The sequence below is a fragment of the Anolis sagrei genome, chromosome 1 (genome assembly GCF_037176765.1).
Source record: "Anolis sagrei isolate rAnoSag1 chromosome 1, rAnoSag1.mat, whole genome shotgun sequence".
In the NCBI taxonomy this organism is placed as follows: Eukaryota; Metazoa; Chordata; class Lepidosauria; order Squamata; family Dactyloidae; genus Anolis; species Anolis sagrei.
Genome location: NC_090021.1, coordinates 53,990,655 through 54,007,207, shown reverse-complemented (window position 1 = coordinate 54,007,207; position 16,553 = coordinate 53,990,655). Strand labels below are relative to the sequence as shown.

At 36.2% G+C, this 16,553-nt stretch overlaps 1 protein-coding gene across 3 annotated transcripts in view; it reads left to right on the top strand.

Moving 5' to 3' along the window:
• Positions 1-42: 42 nt before the first annotated feature.
• CNST (consortin, connexin sorting protein) overlaps positions 43-16,553 on the top strand; it is a 59,255-nt gene continuing 42,744 nt past the window's right edge. Inside the window, exons 1-3 of one of the 3 annotated variants that reach the window (XM_067464602.1) lie at positions 43-128; positions 8,399-8,505; positions 10,648-10,801. The gene's annotated coding sequence lies outside the window, so the exon portion shown is untranslated. Of the gene's footprint in view, positions 129-154; positions 339-8,398; positions 8,506-10,647; positions 10,802-16,553 lie in introns of those variants that run through there. The other 2 variants (XM_060753938.2, XM_067464603.1) reach the window with 2 other exon arrangements.

Below are 16,553 nucleotides of genomic sequence, written 5' to 3'. Positions count from 1 at the left end.
TGCCCTCCTCTCTGGGAGTTGTGCTCTCGGTGGTGGTGCTGTTGCTCCTGCTCACCTTCTTCGCCGCCTCAGTGGCAGCAGGAGAGAGAGGGAGAGAGAGACGCGTCCCCGTCGTCGCTGGCTCTGAGGTAAGAGAGGGGCGCTTGGCCTCCTGCCCGAGGAGCCGAGGTCGAGGTGGGGGCTCGGCGGTGTGGGGCCTCCTGGGCTCTCCACCTCTGGATCCGCCTCGCCCCCCGCCTCGGATTGTTTACATGTGCCTTGTTGATGAAAGCTGAGCCTCCCTTTCCCGAAAGGCTTGGGAGCAGAAGTATATGGAGTGCTTGCCATACCTAATGGAGGTGAGACCCAACGTTTATGGCTTGTGCGATATGCAACCGTATCATGGCAAGTTTGCACAATGTTTTGGAAATAATTGAAGCAAGGTTTGGTGACACGGAGGGCCCTTCCACACGGCTGCATAAAACCCACATTGAACTGGATTATATTTATTCATTATTTCTTTATTTAGGACATTTATATTATATTTATTTATTATTTCTTTATTTAGGGGACTCAGATACAAGATATAGATACCTACAATATATTATACAATATTATATATAATATAATACAATATATTATATCATTACCATAGCACAATATCAGTATTATATGTTATTATATTGTACTATACCATTATATTGCAATATTATTAGTAATATTACATGTAATATAAAATATATAATTATATCATTATTAGTAGTATTGTATTACATTATAGTATAAATATATGTATATACAATATATTACATTATATTATATTAGCATAGCACAATATCAGTATTATATATTACTATATTGTACTGTACCATTATATTGCAATATTATTAGTATATTATATCATTATTAGTATTAGTATTGTATTGTATTACATTATAGTATTATAAATATATGTATATACAATATATTACATTATATTAGCATAGCACAATATCAGTATTATATATTACTATATTGTACTGTACCATTATATTGCAATATTATTAGTAATATTATATGTAATATAAAATATATAATTATATCATATTATTATTAGTATTATATTATATCATTATTAGTATTAGCATTGTATTGTATTACACTATACTATTATAAATATTATATGTATATACAATATATTATATTACATTATATTATATTATTACCATAGCACAATGTCAGTATTATATATCACTATATTGTACTATACCATTATATTGTAATATTATTAGTAATATTACATGTAATATAAAATATATAAGTACATCATATTATTATATTGTATTATATCATTATTAGTATTAGTAATATATTGTATTACATTATAGTATTATAAATATTATATGTATATACAATATATTATATTACATTATATTATATTATTAGCATAGCACAATATCAGTCTTATATATTACTATATTGTACTATACCATTATATTGTAACATTATTAGTAATATTACATGTTATATAAAATATATAATTATATCATATTGTTATTATTAGTATTATATTGTATTATATCATATTATTATTAGTATTGTATTACATTATAGTATTATAAATATTATATGTATATACAATATATTATATTACATTATATTATATTATTAGCATAGCACATCTGAGTGTGAATTCAGATAACCCAGTTCAAAGTAGATACTGTGGGATTTTCTGCCTTGATATGCTGGGATATAGGGCTGTGTGGAAGGCCCTGACTCCACAGTGCCATTTATCCCATTTCAAAGCAGATAATGTGGGATTTATTCATCTGTGTGGAAGGGGCCTCAAATAATCCAATTCGAAGCAGATGTTGTGGGATTTTCTGCCTTGATATTTTGGGTTATATGGCTGTGTGGAAGGGCCCAGAGACTCCCACCCATCGCCTGAAGGTAAATGCATACAATGTTTTTAAAAAATGTTTTGTGTGAAACCAAATTTGTGTGGCCCAGCTGAATAAAATCCCACATTTTCTTCTTTGAACTGGAATATATGGCAGTGTGGACTCAGATAACCCAGTTCAAAGCAGATATTGTGGGAATTTTCTGCCTTCATATTCTGAAAGCCCTTCCACACAGCTCGATATTCCAGAATATCAAGGCAGAAAATCCTACATCTGAGTGTGGATTCAGATAACCCAATTGTGGGATTTTCTCCCTTGATATTCTGGGCTGTGTGGAAAGGCCCTGGGTTATTATTATTATTATTATTTCTATCCCGTTCCTTCTCAACCCCCGAAGGGGGACTCAGGACAGCTTACATTTCGCAGCAATTCAATGCCACCACATATAACAGAGCGATATAATAACAATTAATACAATAAGTAAAACATTCTTTAAAACAGTAAAAAAACAGTATTACTAGCCATATCATCATTCCGGTCAATTCCATATCCAATTCCATGTCCAAAGTGTTACGAATGTCTGTTATCCAAAAATCCGGTCCCAGAACCACAACTTCAATTTCGTCCTAAATGACAGGAGGGATGGAGCCAATCTTACCTCAGTGTGAAGTGAGTTCCACAGGTGGGGGGCCACAACCGAGAAGGCCTGTCTCTCATCCCTGCCAGATGTATTTGAGACGCTGGCGGGAGCAAGAGCAGGGCCTCCCTGGAGGATCTTAAACTGCAAGGGGGGACATAGAGGGAGATGCGTTCGGACAAGTGAGCTGACTGTGTACAGCAGAGTCTTGCTTATCCAACCTTTGCTCATCCAACATTCTGTATTATCCAATGCAGTCTGCCTCCCACCCGGATCCACAGCTATTTCAATACATTGCAATGTTTTGTTGCTAAATTTGTAAATACAATAATTACTACATAACAGTACCATGTATTGAACTGCTTATTCTGTCAATTTGTTGTAAAACATGATGTTTTGGTGCTTAATTTGTAAAATCATAACGTAATTTGGTGTTTAATAAGCTTTTCCTTAATTCCGCCTTATTCAGTATTTTTGCTTATCCAACATTTATTTATTTACTTACTGTATTTATATACTGCCTTTCTCAGCCCAAAGGCGACTCAAGACAATGCCCCCAACAACATAAATTACTATTAAAAACAATTAACATATAATATAAAACCATATAAAACCAGTAAAAACATAAGTACTCAGCATCTCATTACTAAACATTTTCCAATCGCATCGCCTAGTCATTCTGTGGGTCTAAATTTGCCAGTTACACTGCACATTCTTCCAGCCCATTTATTTTGAATAAGCAAAACTTTATTGTCAATGCATACGCTATTTTAAAAATAATGTTGTGTGTGAAACCAAGTTTGTGTGGCCCCTTCCACACAGCTGAATAAACTCCCACATTTTCTTCTTTGAACTGGAATATATGGCAGTGTGTACTCAGATTACCCAGTTCAAAGCAGATATTGTGGGATTTTATGCCTTGATATTCTGGGTTATATGGCTGTGTGGAAGGACCCTCTGTCTCAGCCACTCAAGTGAACATTTTGGGGCTTTGGAGTTCGGTGGACTCTCACTGAACTAGCTCTCATAAGGATTTGCAGATGCCCCGTTAATGTAGTTGCTGGTTGCTTGGGAGTTCCTGTTACAAATTAGCCTAATGCTATACACCCCATACTATACCATAAACTCTGTACTGATCTAATGCAAATTTATTTTCACTGAGAGTTACACTAGCCTTTTGGTTGCTTTCAAAGAGCTGTTTGTAATTGTGTGACTGTATAAATGTTACCATGTCCCCTTCCACACAGCTGAATTAATTCCCACATTATATGCTTTGAACTGGAATGTATGGTAGTATGGATTTAGATACAGGGCCTGCCCACACTGCCAGTTCGAAGCAGATAATGTGGAATTTTCTGCCTTGATATTCTGGGTTATATGGCTGTGTGGAAGGGCCCTGCATTTCTGAATAACAGAAAATTATTTTCTGATTACACTCTTTGGTCATCCTGTAGGAATATTTATCTTGGTTCTAGGCATTTTAGATTTCTGTCTCAGGCAAAGTGACTCGAGGCACTCCAGTCGGCTTAGTGGTTGCAAGTTGGTTTTCAATCTTATGGTCTACTTACCCATGTATTAAGCCAGTTTTTACACTTGTGAAAGCCAATGCAGTATACTAAATCAGCTAGTACTGTTGCCAACCTAATATCAGATCACTGTCTTGAGGCGATCTCAGGTGTTACGCACTGGATCTCCAGGATGAGATGATCTCAGATGTTAGACATCTACACAAAAAGCATCTGTAGCATTTTACTTGAACAGGGCTGTGATGAAGGAAGTGTGTAACAGCAATTATATGTTATCATCTAGCAGCCACTTGCATGCTTTTTCACCAGAGAGCATGCTTTCCATCTAAGTAACACATATTAAAAAAAACACATGAGGAAAAATAACAACAGTGCTTTAGTCATGTCTTTTGTATTCACCATGTGTTGAATTTAAATACATGGTAGCTATTGTAGCTATTGGCAACCAGGATGAGAGAGAAGACTGGCTGAGGCAGAATGCTTTTTCCCTCCTCTGTGTTCATCATATAAGCCAAGTGGGTGGCCAGAGAAGGAACCCTTCACCACCACTGTCTCCTCTGCACCCATCTTAGAAATGTAGAGGCTCTTATAGGAAGAGTGAAACTCTTGGTTCAGCCAGCTTTCAGAAGTAGTTACACTGAAATCCAAAGCCTGGAATCCAACCTTCCTTCTACAACCAGAGAGCAGCAGGTGATATTGCATCCTAGGCCTAGCTTCAGCACCTCTAGGTGATAGTCAGGATAATCGGTTGGGTATTCACATAGTTACATATACTTATTTCATTTTTATTAAACCCAAACTGTATTATATGTTTCTACCACAAAAAGTGTTTACTCTAAAGTACAAGTGTTTAGCCTCAATGGAACATACACATGTTTGGTTTTTGTTCTTGTTTTGATGAAGGTGTTATAATTGAAGTGAGTTTTAAAACTCCCCATGCTGGAAGTATTTTGTTTTGTTGAAAGTCAGGGTCGATTTTGTGTGTGTGTTGTTTTATCATATCCAGGACTGTATAAGAAATTTTTAGAACATGGAACATCAAGGGAGGGAGAGATGGTAAATGGAATTTGTTTATATCTAAATTATAGTTAAACCCATGGCATAAAGAAAAGTCCCATAAGACTAGAGTCCAGTGATTAGAATTGTCATACTATAGCTCAGGAAGCAAATACCTTTTATGATGATATTTACGATGCTATATTGACTACTTTGAACCTGTATTCAGGATTATTTAAATACTTGTTCTGGGGACATTTCCTTTTTACCAGGTCAATTCAGGGATAAGGAATTTAAGTAGAACCAGATAGGTCAGTAAGGTGTGGTGACTCAGTGGCTGGAACATAAGTACATTCCTGTCTTCCTCTTCAGAGGTCCTTGCCAACTATTTAGATTGCTATATTTGTTGTGCTTAATTGGCCCATGATTTTCTACATAACTTTTTCTTCTTTTTAAAAGAATTGGCTTTAAAAGGAGCAGAATTGGGGAGGAGGAGCAGGACAATGTCGGAGGATCTCAAAGACAATGGCAGTAGCACCATGGTAGCACTTCTTAGTACTGTGTAGAAAGAGGTGCACTAAACTCTTTTTAATATTTTTACCATGAAATCCCTTTGCCGAAATAATCCAAAATTAAACAAAAGATAATGCCAGGGGAGGTTGGAAGGAACTCAACAAACTAGTAGTGCAATGCAGAGGACAACTATGAGTAGCATGGTGGCCAAATATGCAATTGCACTCAAGCCAAAAGAATATTCAGCTTTTGACATGTTGAAAAGAAAGTTCAAAACATCACAACACATTCTAGGAACATGGGAGTATAAGAACTATGAATCGGGAAGCTAGACATAGTAAATAAATAGTAGACCTAGAAATGGAACATGTAAACATTGCAGTACATAGAGTGAGTCAGTTAGTCAAATAATTACACGTTATTTCTAAGAAGCAATGGGGTTGCATTAATAGGAAGGAGAGATAAAGTAAATACAATTCAAAATATAAGTCAAAGTCTGCCTAAATAATATCAATATGACATCAAGGAAAATATGAATATACAAATTAGGCTGTGGTCCAGGAGGAAACTCGCCACTCATGAAAACAGGACCGATTTTATTTATTTATCGTATCAGAAGCAAACCAAGGGTACAGTTGTAATGTATTTTAAAAACACGAAGTTTAAAAAACTTGGCATTGTATTAAATGTCCTTTGATCAGTAGCTGGCCACTTGGTGTGCATCTCATGGTGCCAGAGTGCAGTTTGTTCAGTGCCTTCCAAGTCTCCCTGTCTTCTGTGTGCCCAGAGGGGAGTCTCTCTTTTGGCATTAGCCATTGCTTTAGGTTCCAGGTTTTAGCTTGCCACTTTTGGATTCTCACTTGCTGAGGTGTTCCTGTGAGTATCTCTGTATCAACTATTTCTTGAATTAAGGTGTTGGAGTTCTGGCTGATATCTGAACAGGAAATGGGCCAGAGATGTCACTGCCTTAGTCCTTATATTATTGGCTGCTACTTCTCGGCGAATGTCAAGTGGTGCAATATTGGCCAAACATTATAATTTCTCTAGTGGTGTAGGGCATAGACATCCTGTGATAATGCAGCATGTCTCATTAAGAGCCATGTCCACTGTTTTAGTGTGGTGAGATGTGTTCTACACCTAAAGCCAAGAAAAGAGGGGGGAAATCATTCCAAATGTATAGATTCAATCAAAGACGCCATGACCTGGATCTGGCAAGACATGAGCAGGGTGGTTGAGGTTAGAGTGACTTTGAGGTCGCTTGTTCATGGAGTGGCCAAAATCAAAGTCAACTCGGCAACAACTAACAAGAAGATAATCCACAAGATAAAAAGTAAAACAATAAGTAGGGGCAGTTATGGTGTATCTCTTTTAAATCTCTGTGCAATGTGTATGTAGAGAGACAGATGTGCAGGTCTCATCTAGGAGATCGTGTGCACTCCTATTTAATGCACCTATGGCTTAGTAAGATGATGATTTACTTTAATAGCTAAGCTGCAGTTCAAACTTGGAAACATTAAGTGGGCAGGAAGATTAATCATGTTTGACTTTTCATCCTTTTTTCCTTTGTGTGTATTTAAATTATGGTATTACACAGTGCACACACATTTATCATTTTAAATGCAGAAGGATGGTAGTAATTGTTGAAGCTGTACCAACCAGTTGTTCAACTTCTTAAGTATAATAGCCGTGCTTCCTTTTGTATTGTATAAAAGGTCTAGACCTTCTGTATAATATTTAACTATTAAGTGTATATAAATGCCTACTATGAATTATGGCTAAATAAGATTTGGATTTTAACCATTTTTTCCCCAAGGCTTGATCTTCGATTGTAAGGTCTATCAAATTTCCCAAAACATAACCCCACTTTTCTTTCTCTGATTATACTATCCTTGGTTGGCTCAGTAGAGTTGTGGGCTAAGATCCAAAGAATGCTGGCAGCTATTCTTCTGTGCCTAAAAGGGTTTGAATTTGTTTTTCTTGAACAGCATCATTAACAGCTTAAGCTGCAGTGCCACATGGCAAACTACTTTTTAAACTAGTGGAAGTTTCCAGAGGAGTATCTGATGTGGTATGCTGGTCTTTTTATTCAGATGCGAAGCTCTTGGGGGAAAAATCTAGAATGCTCTATAGATTTCAGCTGTATGACCTACTTTGCTTTTTCAAAATATGTTTGGTCACATTTGTAATGTGCTTTATTTGAATAAATGTGTTAATAAGCTATTTGGACCATATGTTCTTGGAAATATGCATCACGTGTTCCGATGATATTCTGTATGGAAATGAGAATAAAATGTTTAAAATAATAATAGTAGTAATCAGGGTGACCAGTGGCCACCCTGATTAAGGAGGGTTGTAGTCAGCAGACTTAGGAAAGTCTGCTGAATTTAGTTTGGGGATATTTTAAAGAGGCATATCTAGCAAAATAGGTTTCAAATCTTTGCTGTCTTCAGAGATCACTTGTGCCCGTGATCATGTCAACATTTAAAAAACAAACACAGAGAATCCCATAGGACTATTGTAGTTAATGAATTTCTAAGTTCATACTTTGGGCTTTGTGTCAATTATCCTGATGCTTTAGTTCTTCATAAATCATAAATTCATAAGAAAAAGATGTTTGGTTTTTAAAAAACATGTTTTTTGTAGCTGAACAAAGTCAAAGGCCTTGCCTGAGTAAGTATGGCTTATCAAGAATATTTATCTTCTAACTTTATAAGGTATCAAAGCTTTACAATAACAACATTTTGCTAATTCTAAATTTCAGGTGGTTTGTTGTCTAGTATTCCCCATCTAGTAAAAACTCATTATGTGCATTGGCTTTTATTAAAATACATACTGGTTTACTTTTAAATCCCTTTTCTATTTCACAGGTTTGACCAGATGCCAGATAATTTTGGGTAAAACTTTTTTACTAAAACAGAAAGTCATCTCTGTCCTGCAATACATTTGAAGAACCATTTTAACATAAAAGAAAATGGTAAGTGTTTTTCCTTTAATTTGGGGAGGGGATAACAATAAAATTCCCAGTATATATTTAATATTAAAGAATTTGAATGCTTGGGTTTTTTTAAAAAAATGTGGGAAGTTGGAGAGATTAATAATTAGAATCTGTTCTGTTTCCATAATTTTGGGAAAAGACAATGACTTGTAACTTTTGATCGGGGCTGAAATACAAGTGAGTATTTCAGAGTAATGTTACACTGTGAAATGTATTCACTTTGTATAAATAAGGATTATTTAATGCGCTGAGTACTACATCAATATAGACACCATTACTGTAATTATAAAGTATAGGAACTGTCAGGAAAAAATGCCATTTGAGGCCCAAAACTGGTGACTTGACCTGAACTGAACTGGAAATGTAAACCCCGAACCACTTTCCTGTTCAGATAAGGAATATTTTTATTCCAAACGTCAATTTGGTACTTACTTCTGGGTGTTTATCTCATACTTGCATGACAGTACTGCTGATGTTGCAAACCATCCTGGATGGGCCCTTATCTACCTGTTGAAAGACCAATGCTCTAAAGCCATACATTTCTTAGTACTCCCTAGTTTCTCCATTGTTTCTCCACATAATTTATCACACATTTACTTACTCTGCTATACGATTCCATTTTTATCAGTAGAGTTTACATGTGCAACAGTCCAACTTTTGTGTCAATTCCATCTGTTCCTGTACATGTTTTGGTGTGTCCTCTTGATTCTGTCTCTCTTGAATCTTACCCAGACATTCAAAATCCCATACTCTACCTTGTCTTGCACACCCAGGCCAGATTTCTCAAACTAACTTCTGCTAACATCTAAATTAGAAGATCTGAGGTTATGGCTCTGTCTTGTTATTATGATTGTTGCCAACAAACCAAAGATTTATTGGCACGGGGATAATCTTTTTATCCCATGCTCCTTCACTTCTTATACATCTGGCTTCAGCAAAGGTGTCCTAAATTCCAGAAGCCATGATAGCTTTGCTGAAACTGGACATGTGAGATGAAGAAAAAAAGAAGCACACAACTTCTTTCTCCATCCAGCCAAGTATCACTTATACTGCAATCTTTATATAACATATTTGTAATATAATACCTATTGAAGGAAAAAAATAACCTTAAGAATTACTGTATATAAAATGAACTCTTACCTTAGAATTTGGTCCCATATGGGGCACAGGGAAGAATAACATTTCTTTATTAGTACAAAGAGATTGATAAAATGACATCTTCATGCTAAATATATGTATTTCTAAATTCAAAGTTAAACTGAAATGATATTAATTTGCTTTGCATTAGGAAATATTTTACTGGTAGTGAGAAAGAACTAAATCCTATTAGATTTGCAAGCAAACAATGCAGTTGTGATCCCCTCAGGGAACTTTCTAAGGAAGGTTAAAATGAGGTAAATATTCCTCTGCTAGTAGAGAGGGCACATCCCCAGTAGGAACCTCCTGAATTCCCCTGAAAAGTTTACAAGAAATCCTGACACCAGAACATATGATGGATAGGAATAAGTATATATCTTCTTTAAATAAATCTCAATTTCCTTCAGAGAGCCATCAGAATCAGACCACCCATCTACACCAAATCTACCATAGTATTTTCCTGTGTTACATTGGAAGTTTTGACAGAGAAATTATTAAAAAGTAAGATTTACTAAACTGAAAAACCTGGTGAATTTATGTACTCTTAGCATTTCCCAGACAAATTTAGTATTGACAGAGAATGCACCACTTCCTAACCAAATGCAAATTACAGTTACATGCCAAGATCCTAAGTATATCTAGGAGGAAATAAAACCCTTTGAAAACAGTGGAACTTCTTTCCAAGTATAACTGGATAGGATTGCTCTCTGAAAAATTACATAACTTCAGCATGTAGGGAACAGGCTTATAATCTAATTCAAATAGAACATATCATGTTACATCAGATAATAATAAGAATAGGTTCATACATGTTAACCTCACTCAGATGAACACTGCCCTTTATATTTCCGATTAAAGTACTACTACTTCTTCCTACCACAATCTTATCTGCTCAGTGTTTACAGCACATTTGGGGACTAGCCTGTTGCTGAAGGGAAGAAGATGGACGATAGGATTCCCGACGACTTCCCTTCTATCGTTTAGGAAAAAACTAAAGACCTGGATGTGGGACCAAGCTTTTGGCCATGCTGACAACTAACTAAAGGACCTGTCGATAGACAAGGACAATGGAATGGAATGGATATATGGACTCTGATATATGGACTCTGACATGAGATAGTTTTTATGATTTTATTAGGTATTGATGTTTTATTTTAATTGTTGAATTGTTATATTTTGTATTGTTTGTTGTGTGATTTGGGCATCTAATTGTGCCTTCCCTGTAAGCCGCCCTGAGTCCCCCCCGGGGTGAGAAGGGCGGGGTATAAGTAGATGAAATAATAATAATAAATAATAATAGGATTACAGAATTATATTACCATTCCATATCAGCCAGTGACTTGTAAGGGAGAGTGTGATATCTGAAGTAAGAAGCAACAACCAAAGATAATATGTAGAGGCCTCATATAAAATAATATGAATACATTCCATGTGCAATATATGGCTTAAATAATGATTCAGTACTAGGTAGCTGGTTAATTACTTACTGTTAAACCATAGTCTGTCTCGGGTTGTTAAATAGTTTTAATAAGATACTTTATGATATCCCTGGGGTTTTTTTCACTGAGATTTTAAGTATTAACATAGTGCAATTTCATAAATATATGTTTTTGGGATCAGAAAAAGATTGTAGGGTGAGATCATATGCGACTGTTTTCATGTAGCTTTTCTTTCTGCATAAATCCTAATCAGAGTTTGGTGTTAAAAAAGATTGGAGGGTCATAAAATAGATAAAACATGCTTTACAGAATTAACTAAGAAGTAAATGTGTTTCTGGGTGCTGTTGTACATATTGAATGATGCTCGAGGAGAGAACAGAGAATAGAAAAATGAGCACAGAGAAAACCAGGAGCTTCACTAAACCGTTTACAGAAGAGTATTTATATTTCAACGCATTCTTTTGTAAAGAAGAAGCATCCAGCTGATGTAAACAACTGAGAGGTTAGATTAAAGAGATAGTGAACGTACTTGTTAATGAGATTGTACATAATACAATAATCTCATGATGAGAGATTCTACTAATGAGGCTGCACCACGGGGCAGCTGCACTGTGTGGCAATTATCTCAGTTGAAAAGTAGGTCTGGAAAGAGAATTTGTTTTCAAACGTTCTTTGCCAGCCTCTTCACTGTCCCTAGCAGAAAACATCACCGAGAATTAATTCTTGATTTTTCTTTCTTTATAGCTGAATAAGCCTACTATCTTTGATTTTATGGAGATGGCATTGTTTTTATTATGAAACCTTTGCACATGTAAGATATTGATATGTACTGTTTCCTTCGTGTGCTTTTGTGAATATTTGTAGTGCTGCTTAGTATAAGTCACACTTTCTAAGCTAAAACTACAGTGTTAATCTGATGATACCCTAAGTATCCCCTTCCTATTTTCCAGAGGTTCGAATTTATAATATATTTAGTGGTGTCTTTGTTGCCAATAAAACAAAACCACCAAGGATTTTTGACCAATAAAATTCACTTAAACAGTTCATGCAAGCTTTCAAAGATGCACTGGCTTCTTCATCAGACAAAAGATATTAAAAACACTATACAGGGGGGAGAAAGAGAAAATGTGATTGTGTTGGATTCACTGGCCACCTTTTGTATTGGATGATGTGCTTCCTTTTACTGCTGTTAATTGAGTTTAAATGTTGTCCCCATGGCCAAAGGGAAGTGACCTCAGCCTACATTCTAATCCCTCCAGGCCAACTGAACTAAAGGGGACATCTGATACAAAATGTAGGTCAGTGACTCCAACACTGTCATTTTCTTTTTTTAAAAAAAATCATTTTCCTTTATGGTTTTTGCGTGATGAAGAAGCCAACAGAGTGTCTTGTTTCTAGTGATTCCCTATGGAACTAGCTCCCCACATTCATGTCAGTTTTAGTTTACATCACAAACCAAGAATGTAACCTAGGCATTAGTCTGCATTCATTTCTTATGACGTTTCTCTAGGGCAGGTCCCAACAATTGATTATTTCTCCAGCCCCCTGCATTTTTTATTATATCATAATTAACTAATCATAAAACGTATAGCTGTCTGCTGTATGGCACTCCAATAGCTGGCATTGCAGAACACTAAAGGGAAGCTTTTCAGGATCAAGCCAAAAGCATGGATCCCACAATAACCAACCACAAGGCTGAATGAAGTTCTCAAGGAAGACATGAACATAAGAGCTCCCTCTCTCCCATGTTCTCCAACAGCTGATATTAAAAAGCATGCTGTTCCTGATAGTGAAAGCAATAGCCATTGATAGCCTAATCCTACCTGAATTTCTTAGTTCCCTTCTAATCCATTTAAGTCACATGTGTCAAACTTAATGCCAAATCTGGCTCACCATGTCATTTTATGTGGTCCCTCAAATGCTGGACTGCAACTTCTATGTTCCTCATTATTAGACATCATGACTAGAGCTTATGGGAGTTGTGATACAGGAACATCTGTAAAGTTGTACTTTGTTCTGTTGAATCAGGACAGTGAGGTTTGAATTTAGATACAAGGCTTATGATGTCTGACTTTAAAATGTTCTTTAACTTTTCCCCATCTTCAAAGCCACAAGTGCTGTTGGGTTGTAATTCCCATTATCTCCCAATCATAGGGCAGATAATCAAAACTGATGGGAGTTGTCATTCAATAACATCTGTGGACCCCAAATTGGGTAAAGAAGACTGAAGAGCACTGACAACTATATGAAAATATATAGATTATCTGTTTATGGATTCAGCAGCCCTTAGAAGGCAAGCATAAGGCTGATGTTGCGCTCAAAAATGGGGTTGAGACCCTTGATCTAAGTAGGCATCCATCACTATGTTTTTGTAGATGTAAACTCCATGGTCTACACATGGATTCTGTGTCAATCTTAAGACATAAAGAAAAGACCATGCTTGGTGCAAATATAACTCAGGTTTGCAGCAGTTTGAACCAGTGGCACTCAAACCAGTGGATCCATGGGTTTTGTGGTTAGGAGAGAAAAAAGCAAGTGTAACTAGTGGACAAATATGATGCTGTTCCCTGGCACTTGGGAAAGGGGTTGCCTCTCCCCCACATCAGATGCCTTTGCAAGGTATTAAATTAGAACAGACATGGGTAAATTTTGACTCTTCAGGTATTTTGGACTGCAACTCCCAGAAATCCCGGCCAGCTTACTGGCTGTTAGAAATTGTGGGAGTTGAAGTCCAAAATTCCTGGAGGGCCGAAGTTTGACCATGCCTGATTTAGTCCTATCTGTTGTACTGATGGGAGAAGATGAGACTTTTATGAGGCATTGAAGTGAAAAGTCTTGTATGTTCAGTAAATCCAGAGATAGGGCTTGAGATGGTGTACATATGAAAACTGAATTGAGACCAAATTGCCTAGTTTTATGTAGAAGTTAGAAAATTCCTCCAATTCTTGAAGAAAGTCCTACAAGTTGGTATTCAAAGCCATCTACCTCTAAGATCTTGGATGACTAAATATTGCATTCTTCAGAGTAAAAAAGACTTTATTATAGCTACCAGTATGTTAGTCCTTAAAAAGATGTCATGGTATTGTTATAAGAGCTGCACTAATATATTGACTTCTTGGGAATTGCACATGTTAATCAACACAATACATTTAACAGACAACACCTATATAGGTATATGTGACAGTGGCTTGAGCACTCAGCAAACTGCTATTAGTTCAACAGGAAATACTGCTTCTTCCTTATCTAGCTGGAAGGTTGTGTTTGAACACTTCAAATATATTAGATGAGATAATTGACTGAATGAGAGAGATAAGACTGCATGTTCAAGAACTCACAGATAAAACATGAATATTAAGAGCATCGGGTTAGTTGTCAGAATATTTTTTAAGGGATCTACAATTCTTGAATAATTCACGGAATTACATACAAAAAAAGCTTTTGAGAGTGAGGAGGAAAACAAGGCTGGACTAAAAACAGGATTTTAAAATGCTGGCTCCAAAGCAAAGATGAAATGAGCCAAGGAACATGGAGAATGTTTAGTTCCTCTGAACATGGCGGAGAGGAACAGTAGAAGGGGAAATTGTGAACTCGGCTAGCCTCAAGCATATATGATTATCTGCCTCTCTTGCTTTTCTGATCCTTTCTGAAAAGGTAGTTGGGTACTTTTGGAACATTAGTTTTCCCTGAGTAATAGTCAATTGCTGACCTCTTAAATGTGAACCTGTGGTGTGGTATAATGCATGGATCAACTTCAATGCAGATTTGCTAGAGACAGTTTTAAAGCAATAGTAAGAATAGATTTATAAAACACAGTAGCACAGTATAATATTAACTTATTTTGGGGCCCAAGACCATAGTTAATTCTCTGTTCTGATTGGCTTTCTCTCAATCCAGCTCTGACTCTGTCAAAACCAACTCTCTTTCTAAAATCTCAAATACTATCAGCTTCAGAACTCTGTATGACACTCTTCTTTTTTAAATATCCTATCTGTCTACATCCCCCTTTCACAGGCTCCCTGAGCCGATTAGTTGCCTTCAAGCTGTTTGCCCATCACCTCCTTCACTACATATAGGGGAGCATTCAAGTTATCACCTGATCTAGCCCTAGAACTCTTTTTTATTGTTTAAGAAATAAGTTTTTAAAATAATCCTAATTTCATTGGAGGTTTGATCTATCTATATAGTTCTGAATTTTTGCAGTAGCTACTTATCCAGTATAGCTATCTGAAACTGTGTACAGTCAGTCCTCCACATTTACTGATGTTAGAGCATGGTACCACTGCAAAAGTGAGAAAAACCCCACTTTTTATAACCTGAGTGAACGCTTTTCCAAACGTTCCATGGTGGTGACACATCTTTGTACACATAAATCTTTTCATGACTCAGTAATTCAGTTTTACTAGCAAATTGGGAATTAAATCAACCCTTTATAAGAGATATCAAAACATGCCTAAATTTTTATACCAAAATGTATGGGGACACAACGTATCTCATGAAAATCTTTCATTTATATATATAAAATATTTATAATTGATCATTAATTTCACATAGACCCAGAAGTTTCTTGTTATGTTCGCACTACATACCTACACTGCAGCTGACACATCAATGTGTCACAGCACACTGTTTGGAAAGCTGTGCTCTGATCCTCCAGTATTATTCTATGCTGATCTTCCGTTGGGCTTTCACCTAAGAGTTGGGCTGGAAGACCTAAAGATTCCTATAGAGATCATATTAATCAAATCTGCAAAAGCTACATCTAAAATGTAGAGACCCAACTATAGTATCTGCTGCTACTGTATCCTTTTCATGTTGGTGTAGTGTTTTGTCACAATATACTGGCAATATATTCCAGTCATATACTGGCAACATATTCCATTCCAGTCTTATTTCCTGGGTTAACCAATATTAGAATGTCATTAACAAAATAAATGGAAGCACTTTCTTGTTATTTGCGCCTGAAAGTATTTTCACCATGAAAATAAACTGACAGAGACATGTGTTCCACCATTTTCCCCACGATTGTTTGTATATTTCAGTGCATTCTTGCATGAATTTCTTTTTCACTAGGTAGTTATTTAAGCATTTTCCCTACATTTTCCAATTGTCAAGAAAATAAAGCTGGTATGACAGTCTCCTAAATATAGCTGAAACCATTTTTTATGAAGTTGCTAATTGCTACCTACCATATTTTCAATGAATGTTGGAATAAAGAGGCCTAAATATCTTAACAGTACCAGATCCCGCCTGATTTTGGAAACTAAGCAAGGTCAGCCTTGGTTAGCACTTGGATGACAGAGTATATTTCAGAAGAAGGAACTGGTAAACTCATCTCTTTGCCTTTGAAATGCATGGAGTTGCCATAAATCAACAGGCAACATACACGCATAGAGCTAGTTTTGATGTCTGTAGCTTTAGCAAAAATACACCTGTATATTTCTGAGCTTTTAG